The following is a 19,395-nucleotide window of genomic DNA, read 5'->3' as shown; positions in this document are numbered from 1 at the left end:
GCGTTGGAAAGTTGCAGGAGCGTTTGTTAGGCCAAATGGCATGACTCTAAAAGCATATCAACCCTAAGGAGTGGTGAAGGTTGTTTTCAACTGATCCTCCAATTCGATACCTATTTGAAAGTAACCTGAGTAGCCATCACACACAATGTACTTCTCGTGATCAGCTACCTCATTTAGTATCTCATTCTGAAAAGGAAGGGGAAAGTGATCTCTTTTTGTTGCCTCATTTAGTGGATGGTAATCCACACACACCCTCCACTTGCCATTCTTATTGGGAGTGACAACAATGGGAGAGACCCACTCTGAATTCTCCATTGGATAAATGAAACCTGCCGCGCAGAAGATTTCTTACCTCCTGAGTAGAGCCTGCTCCTTGATAATTCCAAGCCTTCGGAGCTTCTGAGCTTTAGGTATGGCCTCATGCTTTAACTCAATCTTGTGTTGAACAACATCTACTCCACACACGTTGGTGTAGTCTTTAGCAAAAATCTTAGGAAACTTTCTTAGCACACATTTGAACTCCTCTCTTTCATCCTTTGTAAGTGTGGTAGACAACATACCTTCTAACATTCCTTCATCTTCCATATTTTGGTTCTCTTGAGGACCTACCTCCTCCAAGCATGGGAAAGAGGTTTCTTGGTTGCTTGGCTTAAACCTTCCCCCCATGACTTCAATGGAAGACTCCTCTTCCATAGTGCTACCGCTACCTCCTTCTTCTGAAGTGCTATCAGTCCAATCTTCCTCCGTCTCACTTTGCGATGATTCTTTATGGAGCTCCTCTTCCTGTTGCTCCTTCATGTCAAAGACAACCTTCTTATGATTGTCATTCATGCAGATCAACTTTCCACTTTCCCAATCTTGCAAAGCTTGCATTTTCATTAGCCATGGTCTTCCTATGATAAATGAATAGCCACTTCCCTTGGTTGACATAACATAAAAATCCACTGCCTTCTTAATGCCAAAGGCCTCCATAAATTTTTTTAAAACAAATGCCACACCTAACCTTGCTATTAGTTGCCATCTTGACTTTAATTTCAGGTGTCTTATGGATGTGCATGCGTAGTCTTTACATGATTCCCTCTGTCATGATGAAAATTTGTGCACCCCCATCCACTAGACCTTTCCTAACCAATCTTCCTTTGATATAACAATCTGGCACATGTGTAATATCCTCATTCATTTTAGCTTATGAAATTTTCACAATATGCACACTCTCTTTTACCTTTCTCCTAGTGCTAACTGCCTTTGTTAAATCCCTCCTAACTTGTGGACATAATGCAAGAAACTGATGCCATGAGATATCATGACCCTTACCTCTCAAGTCTTCCAACAAGTTGTATGGAGCCATACCATGTCCAAGAGGGAAGTCTTGGAGGTTGATACGATGTTGAGTCCTCTTAGCTTCCTTGGTCTCCTTCGCCTTCTTTTCTCATCCATGGTCACTTTGTGATGTAACTCCTTCTTTCTCCTTACCTTTTCCTCGGCCACGCTTAATGCCATTTTCTTCCATGTCAACCTCTTTTGAATTTGTCACCTCTACCACATGCACATTTGGGTTTGGCAAAGATGCAGCTCCTTCCACTTCTCGTGGAGGTGGTCTTGCTCCATTTGGCCTTTGTAGAAGCTTTGGTTGTTGACTAGTTCCTTCATCTGCATTCATCACTGGGTAATTCAAGTTAGGTCTCCCTGGCTCCCCATAGGGCCAAGGAAAATTATACATCCCATGTCTAGACTCTCCGCAATTCCATCATTGCAAGACTCTCCTAGGTTGTGGCTCTCGCTCCTCGACTTTCTTTGTTTGTCCCTTGGGATCTACAGCTTGTGCAAGGTGGATTGACAAGCTGCTTAAGGCTTCATTTAGCTTCTCAATCACCTCAGCTGCTACCTTAGGAATCTCTCTGGATGTTGATTCTTGCAATGTTCCCTTTGATCTAGGACCCTCTATTGGAACCTCTCCTCTTAGACACTTGAGTTTCCTATACTTCTCAACAACCCTAGTTTCAGCTGCATCAAAGGTAGCAGGTGCAGCCACCTCAACTTTTATCTTGAGTGTGGGAAAGAGAGTGGCTATGAGCCTCTCCTTCTTTAGGAACTCAGCACCATCACACAGGGCTAGCAACATTTCTCACCGATACAGTCCAAAGACGTAGAAACTCTTGTTTATACATGTAGTAGTCATCTAAGTCTTTTTGTTTGTGAGAAACGATATCTTGCCATAGCTTTTGAGCATTTTGGGGGTCAAAGAAGTATCGCTTGAAATGATCAACGACTTTGTTATAGTTTTCCTTAACCTCCTCAGATAGAGAGTTAAACCAAGTGCTAGCATCCTTCCTCAGAACTACCTCAAACATTTCTAAGCGTACTTCATCTCCTATCACTCTTTTTATGCGGCAAGCCATTTTGAAATTTTCTAGAAATAGCTCGGCATCCTCGCCAGGCTCTCCAAAAAAGAGAGGATATCCTGACAGTTGGCGTTGGGCCTCCATTGAATCGATTTCAAAGTTATACCACATTTTTTATTTCTTTAAAAAATTACACAATAATGTTTTCTTAATTGCAATCTATTCTACAACAAAATTAAAAATATGCACATCAAATGACCTATGATAGTCAACACGAGGCAAGAATTTCTCCTACTCTTTGGGCACCAAACATAAACACCATATGTTGTTGAAAATGGATCTTTTTACTAATTGCAATGTTTATTCTAATGAGTGGAGTGAAATGGAAGGAAAAAATCTCTATTCCTGAGCCATTATCCATGGTCTATGCATGACCTAGTGCTTAAAACAAAACAAAATTATAGATGTCCAAACTAAGGTCGTACCTAATGAGAGGTAAAATAAAAGGATTTACTGAAGCGTTTATCTTGGCCAACCTAAGGGGACATAAAATTCTATGAATTACACGTTGAAATTGCAACTTAGTACTAACAATGATGTGTACCTTTTGCCTTGCAATGGAAATGAAAGGATCATACAAATTCTCGTGATTCATGCAATCTACTCGATAATGCTAAAAGCTAAGCATTCATGCAATATTTGTAACAACAATAGACACAAGTCCCTACTTAGTGGGGGCACCAAAGTTGAGGCGGTCCAGGGCGGGCAACAGGAGAGGCGACCTCTAAACACCCCTCAAGGCTCTTGTGTTGCTCAATTGGGGCTAGGGCAATCACAAGCAAGGAAAAACAACAAACCCATAGCCAAATAAGTGAAGGGGCACCGCCTAGTTATGGTATGTGAACTAGGACACAAGAGAGATTTGTCACACCCAAGAAGAAGCGCTGCAAAACACACACAAGCAATATCACACCAAGACACACACCAAATAGAGCAGAGAGAGCTAGAGCAAAGGGAAGAGAGAGAGAGGAATAGAACTTGCGTAATACCTTGTTCGTGACTTGCAAATGGATATACTTTGTTATGATGTTATCGTAGAGCTTGTACAAAACTAACTCATGCTTAGTAAATGCTAAACATTGTCAACACACACACACACACACACACATAGTCTTAGGATGTGGGAGACCTCTCACCACAATACCCTCTTACAATGGACACAAAATTGGCAATGAAAACACATTAAAACACTTTTTAAAACAAGATCAAATGATAGAAACTTAAAATACACGTCACCTTGAATTCACCAAACTGTATTGCATGAGTAAAAGGACGAAGATTTGAACGTCAAATCATTCCTTTGATGCAACAAACCTCAATTTATTGATGATGGAGGAACATATACATAGTTGTTTTGAGATTTTTGAACTCATGCTCCCTCACTTACAATGTGTAGCTTGAAAGCTTCTCTCACACCAAAAGTGAAGCTCACAAATTAAGTGGTTGCTACACCTAAGTCTCTCCTCATGCACAGAGTGTTGGGGTGCTATCTGAGATATTGAAGATGATTTACAAGAACGAGAGGGGCCTACTTATATCTTGGAGACCTCTCATTAAGATTATTGTAAATCCTAATTTACACGCTAACAAATCAGGATTATGATTTTTTCTGAATACCAAAACATTGCGGACCTTCTTTGTCTGTTGAGTCATAAATGTAGACTCAAAAGAGAGAATTATAGATGGTAGATAAGGTGAAACTAGAGTTTTAAGGAAGGAGAGAGAGAGAGAGTTACTATGCACATGTCTTGAGGTGAGTTGTCTTTTATGGTTAGGTCAATGGCTATTTTGTGTTAGTATGTTAGTGGTTAGTGTTAGAAATCACTAAAAAGTTAATGATATATTTACAATGGGTAGAATGAGGTGGATGGTTTAAGTAAGATGGTTGTATGAAGCGAGGAAATCCTTGTGATAGTGAAGCTTGAAGAGGTTTTGGCCTACTTGTGTAGGTTTTCAGAATAACTGTCGATCCTCTTCTTCTTCTTCTCTTCTTGCGTTGTCATCGCCAAGGTTGAATCATGATGATGAAATGGTTGATGAGAATTTTCAATTAGCAGAGATTAATCATGGTTTTACATGCTGAATTTTATGTATATAGAGAAGAGGTAAAAGGATTTGTGATTAGAGGTAAAAGAGAGGCATAGAGATGGTGTAAGTAGATGGCATAGAGATGGTGTAAGTAGATGTAGAGCTCATATGAGAGCTATGGAAGTAAGAGGGGAGGTTAATGATGAAGAGGGTGAGAGAAACCATGGACGGTGCAGGTTTGAGTGAGGGATGGAGAGGAATGAGTGTGTGTGTGTGTGTGTGTGTGTGTGAAAGTAGGAAAGGAGGTGACAGAAGACTATGGGTTACTTTGTGATAAAAGTGGGCAGACTGGGGTCCACATAAAAATATCATATCTCATCGGTGGTTGCTCCAACAATTATGAAAAAACTTAAGGTAATTATTCAGCTTGTGAGCTAAATTTTTCATGTTGGATACATCATCAAATTCAGAGTGGAGATGGACTCTAAAAATCCCACCAAAATGCTTGTTTTTCCTCCTATAGAAGTCTTCAGTGGCCCCCCCTTTGTTGAATTTACATAATTCTCAAAGAGTGAGCTCCTCCTTGCATGAGAGCATAACCTAATAGATCCTTAGGGGTTTGAAAATATGCATGATTTAGGACTATCACAAATATGATATATGGATATGGTGGAATAAAAATAGGTTAGTATATAAATATATCATGAAATCTGGAATAATATCAAGTGTATATAAATAAAAAATGAAAAAGAGAAATATTTGACAATATAAGGAATCAAATGAGGGGACCCTCATTTGTTTTTATTGATGTAATACTATTTACAAGAAGTAAGAAAAAATGCAGGTAGAAAAATGGTAATTTAGTAAAAGAGAATGACTAAGTTAAATGTTTTTTTTTTGTAAGTCTTTCTTGGAGTAGGTTCACACAAAAAATAAGAGAAGTTTGCATGAAATGGTTTTTTATAGAATACATAGGTAAGAAAGATCATGGTAATGGTGAGTAAATATACATACCATACTTAGGTAAATAAGCACACTCAAACGAAAATATTTAAATAAATATTAAAATAATTAAAGATCTCTATATTTAGGCTCTATATACAATGAAATACTTATACACAAAAGGAGCATAATATACTTTGACTTTTATTTTTATTTATTTTATAGTGACTAGCTAAATGAGGATTTTTAAGGAGATATGGGAAAAGTCCTCTAACTCACACACACCTATGTACAATGAAACAGTAGGGATAGCCACAGTGTTTAGGTGATTTTGGTAGGGTGAGGTAGCTCACTATGGCAATTTCGGATAGCCAAAAAACGGCTATCAGCACAGACTCACTGCAACACCACAAATCAACCCAGTCACTTCACCCTACTCAATTCACAGCCTTCCACACACAAACAACTCTCCCTATCCCTCTTTCTACAACACGACCTTGGGGGGACACACCTGCCAACACACACCCAAAAATACCTATGCAAAAGAGCAGAGAAGAGAAGGGGGAACCAACACAAAAACACGAAAATGATAGATTCACTATGCTCAAAATGACCATTTACAAATCCGGCTACAAAGCACTCCATCGGCAGACACATTGACGAGCTCAACCATGATCCTGGTAGCCCTCCTGGCTCCGCATAGACACCACCCAGTTCAACAACCCCAAAATGCTTCCTCACACAATGGCAAACAAAGCCCTTACAATTTCAAAAAAAACCCTCTTATAGGAGGTGGAAACCCTAAAAAATAAGAAATTTGTTTATGCTAGCTCGTACAACTCCACTTGAGCTCTTTTTGGCATTTTCTACGCATTCCACACACTTGACAGATCATTTAGCACATATTGCTTGGTAATGACGCCTCGACCATTGCATGGGAAACACCCCTCTATTGCTATTCTTGGACCACTTAGAGCTCCAAGACACCGCATGATCAACCCCTATGGGAGCCCCGACGGCACCGTCGGTGCTGTCTCACTTGCTCCTCAGAAAACGTTTGGCCCATGGCCATGTGAACAGTGCCTAGTTGGTCCCTTTGCCATGTCAACACTATCGCTCTTTGCCGCCCATTGGCCGTCAATGGCATTGAATGTCCAACACATCCAAAACCACCACAACATCGCCATGCAAGACGCCTGCAATGCCCAACAACACCATATGCAAGACGGCGCCATAGTTCACACTCCTCAAGAGCTCTCTCTCCCTTGCTTATGTGATACCCAAAGGGCCTATTCACCCCATCCCATATACTCTATTGTTTGGCTCTAAGATTCCCCATGTGGGATTATGTCGGAACCTAATGGCACTCCATGGTTCAACTCCTCTCCAAGGGCCTCTAAAAGTCATCAAAAAACCACTTGAAAAACCTTCTCCTTGCTTCAATGCCCTACAACTTGGTGCTCACAAACCTAATGATCGAGTCGTTGTGACCCATTGAAATATCCTATTGCTAGCACCAATCCACACAAACCTTGTCATATTTTGATATTCTCGGGCTCGCCAAACGATGCGATTAACTAGCACAAACTTCAGCTTACAATATCTTCTAGCACAAACTAGCACCGCCTTCAACTAGCACAAACTTCAACTTACAATATCTTCATGCTCTGAGCTTTTTTTGATGAGCCGTCAACTCTTGATATTTTCTCATGTTGGAAATTAGCTCTACAAACCTTGGGCAAGATGCAAAAAACATCAGATGGCATGCTCTCCAACGCCACCAAATTGGCTTAGAACCAGTCCCCCCTATATCTTGGCAATTGAAACTATGATTGTCAATCCATAAAGACCGACACGCTCCATACTTCAAGCACTTTGTCCATACACTTTAGTATCTCCCTTGCCAAAATTTCAATTCATACTTCTTTCACTACCCATGCCTGCACCTGCTACCCTATCCATACCTGCTTGTGTCATCTTCAGTGGTCGACACACTTCGGTTGCACCATCATTGCCCAACCTCGTTGTTGAACATTTATGTTCAACCACAAGAAGCCTTTTTTCATCTACAAACTCCACAAAAATTGTTAAACACTATGAGAAAACAAAAAACCATATATACAAAGTCTTATTGCTGCGTACTGCCACCTCAAGTGGGTTGCCCCACCCCGTGTATCATAGCATGACTCCCACCTAGATCAAAGACATAACCTGGACTATAGCCATCCATCTATAGCAACTACACATAGAAGTGCATGCAACCTCCTTCAAATAGAGCACTATTGTGCTCCGCATCCTACTCAACATACATATCAATGCACATACTTGACCTCCCCTCCCAGCCAAGTAAAGTGGAGGCCTCCTCCAAGGAATCATGTAGCTGGCTGATTGCCCACCACACCACTGCATTCGTAAGCATACCCACCAATAGTGTGGCACATACCTCTCTTGACAGCTTTGCCACTTCTATTCATCTAGAAATTGCAAAAACTAGCCAACACTATGAGCAAAACAAAACCATATATACATTGTCTTATTCTTGCTTGCTGACAGCCCTCAAGTGGGTTGCCCCACCCCCTGCATCAAAACATGGCTTTTGTTTAGATCAAATGGCCAACCACTCATTGCACCACGCAAACAACCATCAACCCCTCCTGGAGTCAAATAGGAAAATTTGGTCCTCATGCAACACCTGCTTCACTCAACCACCAACCTCCTCTCTCCAGTTGTCTCCAACTATAGCCTCATCTTGCATATCAACCCATGAAAAAATTGTACTTGACCCACTCATCCAACCATGTAAAGTGAGTCTTTCCTCAAATGAACCTTGTACCTCCTTGATCACCCACTATACAGTTGTTCTAATCATCACAACCTTCAAATGAGTCTCACTTACCTCTTTTGGAAGCAAAGCCACTACTTGGGATTGTTCTTCATCCACTACAGAGCATGTCTGTTGCATAGGAATCTCCACCATCTTTGACTCCATGCTCTCTTCTTCCCTAGAAATGTACTTGATCCTGGTAATATCAAGCTCTTCTTCTTTCACTGGCCATTCAAAGTCAATCAAGCACCACTTGCCTGTCAGCTTCAATTGCCTATTCTTCAATCACCTCTTCTACCATTGCATCATGCTCCACCAAAGAGGAGAGAAACTCTCCCCACATCGCATCGTCCTAGTATTCTTCCATAGGCAAGGCCACCTCATCTCTTTTGGAAAAAATGTGCACCTGTTTGACCATCATAGCATATTCTATTGCTATTTTCACAAGCATGGCTATTAGCATAGATCCACATATCATTTTTATTTGCATACAATCATCAGTAGGCATGGACTACTCCACTTGATCTTCATTCAGCATACCAGCTTGCATTGCTCCCTGCTCTTCACACATAGTTTTCACACCTCCATGCACATGCAAAAGATCAAACTCTTGATACCTTAATTGAGACAAGTCAATTTGCCAACTTGTATCTGCATCCATATAGAACTAGTATCACTCAACTCAGTCTCATTCTCCATCTCGAGATTCGGAATCTCCTTCAACTTCATAGCTTCAACTTCATCTACAAACCATACCCTCTGATCTCTGGCACACTTCAAAGGAGTCTGAACAACTATACCTTGACTTGGCAGCCCATCTCTTCCAGCTTCATTGCTTTGACTTCATATGTAAATCGTACCCAATGATCTCTAGCACAACTCAAAGGAGTCTGAACAACCATACCTTGACTTGGCAACCCATATCTTGCCTGATCTAGAATCATCTTCACTTCTTGTGCAGTTGGAGCCGCTCTAACTGGCATTCTTGGCATGGAAATTGCTCCATCTCTTTGCAACCACAAGACCGTTGGTTCTTCTTGCATCGGCACATCCCTTTGCATCAATTTTTTCTTAACTACCGCATCAACTTGCTTTGGCACCATAGCATTTGGCAAACCCTACCTTGCCTGTTGCTTCTTCAATATCTTCTTTGTCCATCCTTTTGTTAGAGCCATTGCTTCTTCATATGACACCAAGCCATCTATCTCCACTTTGTCTCACACATCGTCATGCAGACATTCTATAAATTTACTCAACTTAAGAAAATTGACACTTTCAATAGCAATTTCCTTGACCAACTTCCCCCAAAGGGTTTCAAATTCCCACTAGAATGCTTGAAAATCACCGTCCAAGCTTTTCTTTAACCCATCCAACTTTCTCTTCACTTCATCTAGTTGCGCATCCGCTAGAAATCTGCTTTTAAAAGCCACCTCACAATTGGTCTTTTCTTCTTTAGATAGACCATCAGATCACCTCTTTGCTTTTCAACGAACTAGGAGTGGGAAAACTCACACCGCACCTTCTTCCTTCGACACACTACTCCAACAAAAACAAACCATAGTCTTGGAGCCAGGTCTCTACATCTTTGACCCAAGTGAAAATAGGATAGCCGGACCATGACATCTCTAATAGAACATGCTCTTCAAAACTTGCATCTTTGACCTCAGCAAAACCACTGCTTCAACTTTAAACTGGAGCAATCAGACTCCTCCTTAGTGGGGGCACTAGAAGATGGAAAGGGGGAAAGGGAAACACACCCAAACACACAACCAAAATGCCTCTTTGTAGCCCAGGGCTTCCATAGAATCCCTATCCACTAGAAAACACAATTCTGCAGGCAAACCACCGCTTGTAAAAATGATGCACACACTTGCTACAGCACCAGAAATCGACCCACTCACTCTGCCCTGCTCAATTCACAGTCCTCCACACACACAACACCACTCTCTATCCCTCTTTGTACAACATGAACTCGGGGGGGGGGGGGGGGGGGGGGGGGGGGGGGGCACCTGCAAACACACACCCCAAAACATCCATGCCCAAGCAGAGAAGAGAAGGGGGAACCAACACAAAAACAATGGCAATGATGGCTTCACTATGCTAAAAGAAATTATTTACAAATTCGGCTACAAACGGCATTGTCGGCACACACATAGAGACGAGCTCAACTACTATCTCAGCAGCCCTCCTAGTTCCACATAGACACCATCAACTCAACATGCCAAAATATGCTCCCCGGCATAATGGCAAAAAAGCCCTTACAATTTCAAAAAAAAAAAACCTCTTATAGGAGGTGGCAACCCCCCAAAAAAAAGGAAAAAAATGTCTATCCCGACTTGTGTATCTCCACTTGAGCTCTTTTTGACATTTTTTACACATTCCACACATGTAGAAAATCATTTAGCAAATATTGCATGGTATTGACACCTCGACCACTTATCTCTCTCTCACTCACGCTGCATGGGAAACACCCCCTATTGCTATCCTCGGACCACTTAGAGCTCTAAGTCACCACATGATCAACTCCTATGGGTGCCCCGACGGCACCGTTGGTACCCTCTCACTTGCACCTCAAAAAATTATTGGCCCATGGCCGTGTGCACATCACCCAACCAATCCCCTTGCCATGTTAGCATTGTCGCTCATCGCCACTCGTCGGTCTCGTCAATGGTGTTGAACATTGACCACATCCAAAACCATCACATTATTGCCATTCAAGACGCCATAGTGCCCAACAACACCATGCATAAGATTTGCCAGAGCTCACGCTCCTCTCTCTCTCTCTCTCTCTCTCTCTCTCTCTCTCTCTCTCTCTCTCTCTCTCTCTCATGTGATACCCCAAGGGCCTACTATCCCCAGCCCATATACTCTATTCTTCGGCTCCAAGATTACCCATATGGGATTATGTCCACGCCATGTGGCACTCCATGGTTCAACTCCCCTCCAAGGGCCTCTAGAAGCCATCAAAAAACCACTTGAAAAATTGTTTTTCTTTTTATTCAATGCCTTGCAACTTGGTGCTCACAAACCGAATGACCAAGTCGTCCTAACTCACTAAAATCTCCCATTTCTAGATTCAATATCGACAAACCCCATCGCATTCTGTGATTCTTGGGCCCACCAACCGATGCGATCAAAATTGGGAAAATCCATCTGGCACCGCATTCTCATCAATTGGCACAAACTTTAACTTACAATACCTTCATGCTCCAAGCTTTGTTTGACAAGCCATCAACTTGTTATAGCTTCTCATGTTGGAAATTAGCTCTAAAAACCGTGGAAAGCTCCAAAAAACATCAAATGTATGCTCTTTAATGCAACCAATCTAGCTCAAAATCGACCCCTGGTGAAAATTCAAACCCTGTATCTTGGCAATCGGGACTCTGATTGTCGATCCGTAAAGACCAACACACTCCATACCTCAAGCACTTTAGCCATACACTTAAGGATTTCCCTTGTCAAACTTGCACTTCATACCAGTTTCACTACCCATGCCTACACCTGCTCGCCCATCCATACCTGTTTGTGCCATCTTCTATGGTCAACACACTTTGGTTGCACCAATGTGAGGTTTAAAGCAAAGCACTGGGGGTCGGCTTACCCAGTGTGAGGTGGATTAGGCTGCTTGAGATCCCCGTTTATGACCTTGCCACCATGAGAAATGCATAGATGGGTATAGACACTGTGAAACCAAGCTATTGGTAGTCTTTTGACAGTTTCTTTGAATGATATGTACCAACTTATGCCCATTCTGCACTCTCTTGTTTTTTTATGCATTGTTTTTGCTTATTTTTGTCTGATATTTTGATCTTTGTGCAAAGAAGACTGCAAAAAGTGTTGTAAAATTTTCCATGGATTCCTAGTCTTACTCTCTTGCATTTTTTCTTATCAATCATGGTTGAACCTTCAAAGAAAGGAGAGTATTATATCAATATGGAAGCAGTGCTTGTGCTTAATGTCTTGGTCAATAAGGGCTTTGTAATGCTGGAAAAGGGGAAAGAGGAACACGACTAAAACACAAACAACACGCCTCTCTATAGCCCACGATATACACAACACCTCAATATACTAGAGTTCACCTTCCAAAATCGATACAATCCATAGGCAAACCACCATTTGCACACAACCATATGCACACACTTAATACAACACACCAAATAAGCCCAATCAATCCACCATGGTTAATTCACAGCCTTCCAGTTACACACAACCTCTCTCTATCCCTCATTACACAACATACCTCGAGGGACACACCTGCTGACACACGCGCGGAAATGCATGCACACAATCAGAGAAGAGAAGGGGGAAGGGGGAATCGGCACAAATTGACAGCAATGATGGCTTCAATATGCACAAAATGACCATTTACAAGACACACATCAAGCCAGCACACTCTTCGGGGAGCTCAATACACACACGGGTAGCCCTCCTGGCTTCGCATAAACTTTGCAACTCAAAACCCTCCTTCCTGCAACATACATTGGTCCTCGCACAACCACGGAGAAAAATGGCAAAAAAGCCCCAAAAATGGCAAAAAGGCCCTCCAAAGGCATAAGAACCTCCTCTTATAGGAGCTTACAAAGTTTAAAAAAGAAAAAATGTGGGCTATATCTGGTCGTGCAGGACTCTTGGAGCTTCATTAGGAATTTTCCTTGCATTGTATACACATGAAAATACCACATTTAGCATCCTCTACATGGGCCCACCACATCAGCCTCTTACCTTTCGCATATCTCTCTCTCATTGCGTGAACCACCTCAAGAACCAGCTTTGTTTGAGGCCCAAGCCACCTCCATTTGTGAGCAACCTTATGGGAGCCCCTACGGCACCATCAATGCTCTCACCTTTGGTCTTCAAAACTTATGGCCCTTAGAGGACGTGGTGTTGTGTTGTGGCACGTGCATAATGTGAAATAAAAATATTCACATCACTTCTGACACTTATCAATGCATGGGAATAAAAACAATCATGTACATATTGTGATATATGCTAAAGCGACTACTACGGTTGCTACCATGTACATACCTATCTGGGGAGTCGTGGCTCTGGATGTGGCTCTGGATGCTAAAGTGACTACTACGGTTGCTACGGCACATACCTATCTGGGGAGTCGTGGCTCTGGATGTGGCATCATTGTGTGTTTTTCCACTTTCTAAGATGCATAATTTGGTTTTATAATGTACATATTCTAAGTGTTTCATGGTGGCACAGTCATCTCGCCTAGAAATATTGGTGTTTTCTTGGATCAACAAGAAGCATCCAATCATTGCTCTTTCTTCAACGGAAGCAGAGTATAAAGCTACTTGTTTTGAAGCTTGTGAAGTAGTTTGGCTCAGGCTAGTTCTCATGTACTTAGATGTTTCTCTTGATTTATCAACAACACTTCAATGCGGCAACCAAAATTGCACGGCGATTTCCAAGGACCCTATCCTCCATGCTTTCACAAAGCATATTGAGGTTCTGTATCATTATGTTCAAGAGCTCATTGAGGATGAGATTGTGGAGCTAGAGTATTGTCCTGCTGAAGATAGTTGTGTAGATATCTTCACCAAAGCACTATGGAAAGACTAGCTACTTCGACATCTTCATCAACTTGGAGTTGGCACATGGCCAACATAAAGCATCTTTGGGTGTTCATTGAGGTGGGGTGTTGGTATACTTGCAATTCCCACCTCTCTCAGTTTTGCCACCACAATATATGTTGCACAGTTTGTAAAGCCCCCATATGAGGAGAAGCCATTAGTGCACATATATTTTGTGGATTCCAACTTTGCACATTGATGAGATCTTTATTTGTGGATGATACGAAACAAATTCAGGGCCGTAATATTCCTTTTTGCCAAAATATGTTGGTCGGATGGTGGCTGGAAGACAATTGAAAAACAACCTTCTGATGGCTGGTGGCCGGTGGGGCTGGATTTCAATGGCTGGTGGCCGAGTTCTAGGTGAACTTGTCTACCCAAAAGTGGCTACACATGGGTGTATGGGAGAGTTCTACTTGGACTTGGTTACACAAGGGTGGCCACAAATGGCCGTTTATAGGCTCCCTTACATCTATATAAGGAGGCCTTCTCCATGAGTATTTTTAGCACTACACACTAGAGGTGTGCACATTTGACACACACACATGCGCATCCTTGTTGAAGGATTGTTAGCCCCTTGTATTTCCTACTCACTCTACTTGTCTAACCTGCCATCTAAGCTCTATCTTGAGAGCGCATGGGTGGATGACGCCATCACTTTGCAATAGTGTGCTAATCTAAAGTTTTTGATTTGCCACTAATCTACTTTGCAGCGTATCTCTCTCTACTCTCCTTGCTACTAGATCATTATTGTATTCCACATTTTTTACATGAAGTGCTTGTTTTATGGAGTATGTTAGTCCGTTTAGGTCCACAATCAAAGTTCCGATGATCAAGTTATGAGCATAAGAATTTTTGTCAATGGGGGCCAATTCTGCACCCTTTTGAACACTTTGGGAAACAATTCATTGGGTGTTTTCTCAAGCTTGCTAGGGTTTGTAGGGGTAGTGTGTGGATCGTATAAAGCCAATCAAAAGTGACATATCACCAATCACAATTGTGGGTACCAAGTTATGCAAAGTTAAAGGTGGTAGAAAACTATGATGGCAAGAGCCAGATTATTATTTTTTCATTTTGGGATCCTTTGTCTGTGGTCTCTGAAGCATCAATATGCAAAGAGAATTTGGGGGTTCAAATTCTATAGTGTGAGTTTCACCATGTCTTTACAAATTAGTCATCAGAGACTGACGCAAAAGGTTATTGAAGATCAAAGAGTCATAGAAAAAAGCTTTTTCCTTTTGATAAACTTGGAGTTTTTGGAAGTATTGAGGAATAGCTCTCACATGGGCTTGTCACGTGGCATGAGAAATCCCATATGTGCAATAAAATGAGGGAGATGGGAGATATATATAGTGGAGCATGCCCTCTCATATGACATCCAAGGGAGAGAGGGAGAGCTTGGCTATAGCTCCCCTCCCACTCCCGACCACAGGTGCTGTGTGGCAGCTTGTGGGCACTCGTTGGTGGCAATTGACCATGATGTGGTGGCATTGGTGTTATCGATGGTAGCACTATGACTGTGCACTTGATGGTGGTTAGTTGTGGTAGCAAACGGCCTTGACAAGGGATGATTCACACGAGGTTCCCGTGAGCCCTCCCCTTTTGGTTAGACGAGGGTGTTCCCCCACCCCACTAGCGATATTGCTTGTGCTCCGGGGGGGGTCCCTGAGAGTGAAGAGGGGAGAGATTAAGGAACCAAAAACTTGCCCTCCTGAAGTAGAAGTCCTAGTGTATGTAGAGCTTCAAAGGGAAAGTCTCGGTGGACACATATTTGTTGAAAATGGATAAAAACTTTTATAAATAGTAGAGAAGCAGCCATTTGATTGGCATTCTTTTTTAGCAATAAAGAAGAAGTAAGAGGTTTATCTTGGGAGGAGAACCAAGCAGAACTTGTTGTAATTGCTGTAATGTGGATAAATGAAGCATAGCTCTTTCTTTTTTTGTGTAGTTTTCCCGTCCCTCTTTTTCTTTGCTGCTCATTTGTACCATGAAACGGATCGTGTGTGTGAGTGTGCCCCCTTTTCTTTGTGTTGTACACACACACACACACACACACACACACACACACACACACACACACACACATAGAGAGAGAGAGAGAGAAAGAGTGAGACGTGTGTTGTGTGTAAGGGAAAGCGAAAAGAAGAGTGTGTTTGTGGGTGTGTGTGAGCAAGCTATGCTCCTTACGAGAGTGCTTATGTTGGATGGTATAAAACCGAGGTTTTGCTATTGGAAAGAAGTGTTTTTTGAAGGTGTTTTTGAGACGATAGGGGTGTTGTGGATACCCTGAGCTATAGAGGCATTTGTGAGTGTTTTTAGGTGTATCCCATTTCCTCCTCTCCAATGCATTTATAGAGGACCTCTCTCCTTCTCTCTCTCTCTCTCTCTCTCTCTCTCTCTCTCCACACATGCAAGTTTCATTCTCCCCAACATTCAATGAGTGGATAACCTTTGTATCCAAAATTTTGTTGATGTCTTTAATTACAAGTATAAAGAGACCTTTTAGCAGTAATATATTTTAGTGGGCGTTTAGCAAACTCTCTTCTATCCTCTTTATTAAAGAGCTTGAAAGAATCCTTAAAGCTCCATGTGTCACACGTGCACTCACTTCATAAAAATAGAAAAGTTTCAAAACATTTAAAATGAAAATTTAAGGATAAGATTAATGGAAAACAATGGAAAATCAAAAGACTTTCTACTCTCTATATATAAAGATGCAGCCTAAACCTTTATTGAACAAGCATATGTTGATCTGCAAAATTTTAAGGTTTTCATATTCTACTAACAACTAATTACATAATAGGGTCTATCTTAAGCTCATTCATTAATTAGTTTGCTAGATTCTCTTCTTCTCCACGGAAAGCTAAAGGACAACACTGCAATCACCTTATAGGAGGTCGAACACACCACAATCATGGCAACGACGTGAACCCCCCGTCCCCCTTTTTCTCTGTTGCCCATCTTGCCTCGGAGCCGACAGCTCTCTTGCAAGGCCATCATGTCCGTCGTCTGTGGTGTAGGCAGACAAACTCTCTCTCTCTCTCTCTCTCTCTCTCTCTCTCTCTCTCTCTCTCTCTTTGTTTGTGTGTGTGTGTGTGTGTGTGTGTGTGTGTGTGTGTGTGTGTGTGTGTGTGTGTGTGTGTGTGTGTGCTGCTCATAGGGGCCTCGGTTGTAGACGGGGAGCCTCATCAACAGTATGCACCAAATGATCTCTCGTTCTCCTGTGTTGCTCACAAACCTTTCTTGCAGACGAACCGCGCACCACTGCATGTTTCCACCTTGGTTGCCATCTTGCATCTTCTCCTTCCGCCTGCGCGACCACTCGATTGAGCCTCAACTTAGTATCACGTAGCTCGATGAAGCCTCCCATTTACCACAGTGAACCATGGACAATTTATTTTCCTTTGCTTTGCAGAAGACATCTCACGAGATTAATGAACCCAAAAAAAGAACTTTTGGCCTAAGCAGCATCAACCACAACACGTCGGGTCGTCTTGGTTGTCTAAGCCAGCCATCCTTGTGTACCTCTCTATGCTAGCATGTCCTCCGCCATGCTTACACATGCCTGCCCTGAACAGGCTCATGAACACCTTCGTGCTATCCACCCACACATGAGTAGCAAGAGTGCCAGACGCAGACGCCTGAGTAGAGAGAGGGAGGGAGACTTCCAAACCTAAGCTCACTCGCCACAAATGCCTTCTAAAAAATCTGAATGTCGTAGTGTACTGGAGGGATGACTTGCTGGCAATCCCATCCATAGTCTCTCTCTCTCTCTCTCTCTCTCTCTCTCTCTCTCTCTCTCTCTCTCTCTCTCTCTCTCTCTCTCTCTCTTCTCAACCTGCAACTTGCTGCCAGACAAGACCCTCGCGATCTGAGCAAAGCTCGTGTTGTCCCCATTAGGAAATTTCGGAGGTCATTTGGAGGGCCATATGAAGAGAGAGAAAAATAGAGCGCGTCCAATGAGCATGAAGGCTACGTTACGTAGGAAAGTACGTGGAAAGACTCAAAAAATAGAAAAATAGCATAAAACTTTCACGAAACTAGGATTGTAGCATAGTAATTTCCTTCCTTTTATCGAGCTTTTAGGTGCTTGCGTGTGGTCCCACTTCTGATATTCTCTTATGGTCATTAACGTACTGGAGGGTGATCATTAAGCCTGCACAAGATATTGGAATTCTACAACACTTTCCCTCCATTAGAATGCTTTCAAAGTGAATCTCCCTCCACTAAAGCTTTTCTCTGAGAGTTATGGCGTCCACGTCTTCTCGCCCAAGAGCCTCCAGGTGTTTACTGTCTCTCACACCAACAACCAACAACGGCACTTTGCCTAGAAGGCCAAGTAGTAGCATATCCTCAATTACAATACCAGCTTCAATAAGTGCAAAGAACCAATGGGTTGGACAAAGGATAAACAAAGGTTCATGGGTCCTCATGCAACCAAGAAGACCCAAGAGGTCTAGTGGTATCAACGTTTACCGCTCAGCATGGAAGGCCAGGGTGTTGGATTTCAAAGTTGAAATCGGCAAAAGATCTGTAAAGGAAGTTCTTGTTCAGCATGTGTTTACCCATCCAGAGGTGATAGCAAACGGTGGAAATGTATCAGATATACATCAACCACGTTGCAATTGTAAGTACTCTTGACATGTGAACTTACTGATACTCTCATTATAACTTTTCTTATATATTTTGCAATGTTTCTCCCGCTTGTTATGAGTAATGTCTCCACTCTTCACAACTCAATTACATTAGATTTGTCATTTGTACTTATTGATACTCTTAGTTTAACTCTTCTTATATATATTACAGATGTTTATCCCTCTTCTTATGAGCAATGGGAACCTGTGGAGTGCATAATAGGCCTCTTCCATGTTGTACATGCCCACATTGGTTCTCTACAGTACTCAGAGAGGAGCAGCAAAAGACTGGCTGATGAGGGAATCTTTTTTTATGACCACTTTTACCAGCTCAGCTCAGGGAATAAGAATGGCATGTTGGTGAAAGTGCCTCTACCAACCGATTGGAACACTGTGGACTGGCCAGTTCCCGAGGAAACAATGGTGGAGGCAATGCGAAGTAAGCTCTACAAGGATATACAAAGGTCTCTACGTAGCTCTATTCCTACCAAACTGGTTAGAATTGCAAACTTTTGTCCTGTTGCACTCTTCATAGAGCTGTTTCATAGCTACAACATCAGAGTTACAAAAACTATGTTCATGTGCAAGTCATTTCAGCAGTCATCCTGTGACAAACTTCTTGACAAAGGATGGTATGCAAAGGAAGAGATTGGTTTACGGTGCGAGGTCGCGCTTGATACTCTAGTTGTCAAGTACATGATTGCAAGCCAATCACTGTTACTCTCATTTTGGTATATGCGATCACAAATGCTAAACGGTAAGTACATTCCTATGGACCAGGTTTCTGCAGGTTTGGAAGATAATCCTACTGTGGATGTGGAAGTGATTGATAAAGAGCATGGCCTACTATTGGTGGTTACAATAAGGGAGCTATGCAGTCTTCAGCATTTGCGAAATGACATCATTGAAGAGTCAATGGACAAGGAACTATCAGATTTTTCCTTTTTCTTAGCTGGCCGTAAGGTGATGCGGCGAAGGGAAAA

This window comes from Adiantum capillus-veneris, chromosome 1 (assembly GCF_014529385.1).
Source record: "Adiantum capillus-veneris isolate H3 chromosome 1, ASM1452938v2, whole genome shotgun sequence".
In the NCBI taxonomy this organism is placed as follows: domain Eukaryota; kingdom Viridiplantae; phylum Streptophyta; class Polypodiopsida; order Polypodiales; family Pteridaceae; genus Adiantum; species Adiantum capillus-veneris.
Note: the sequence above shows the minus strand (reverse complement) of the source record.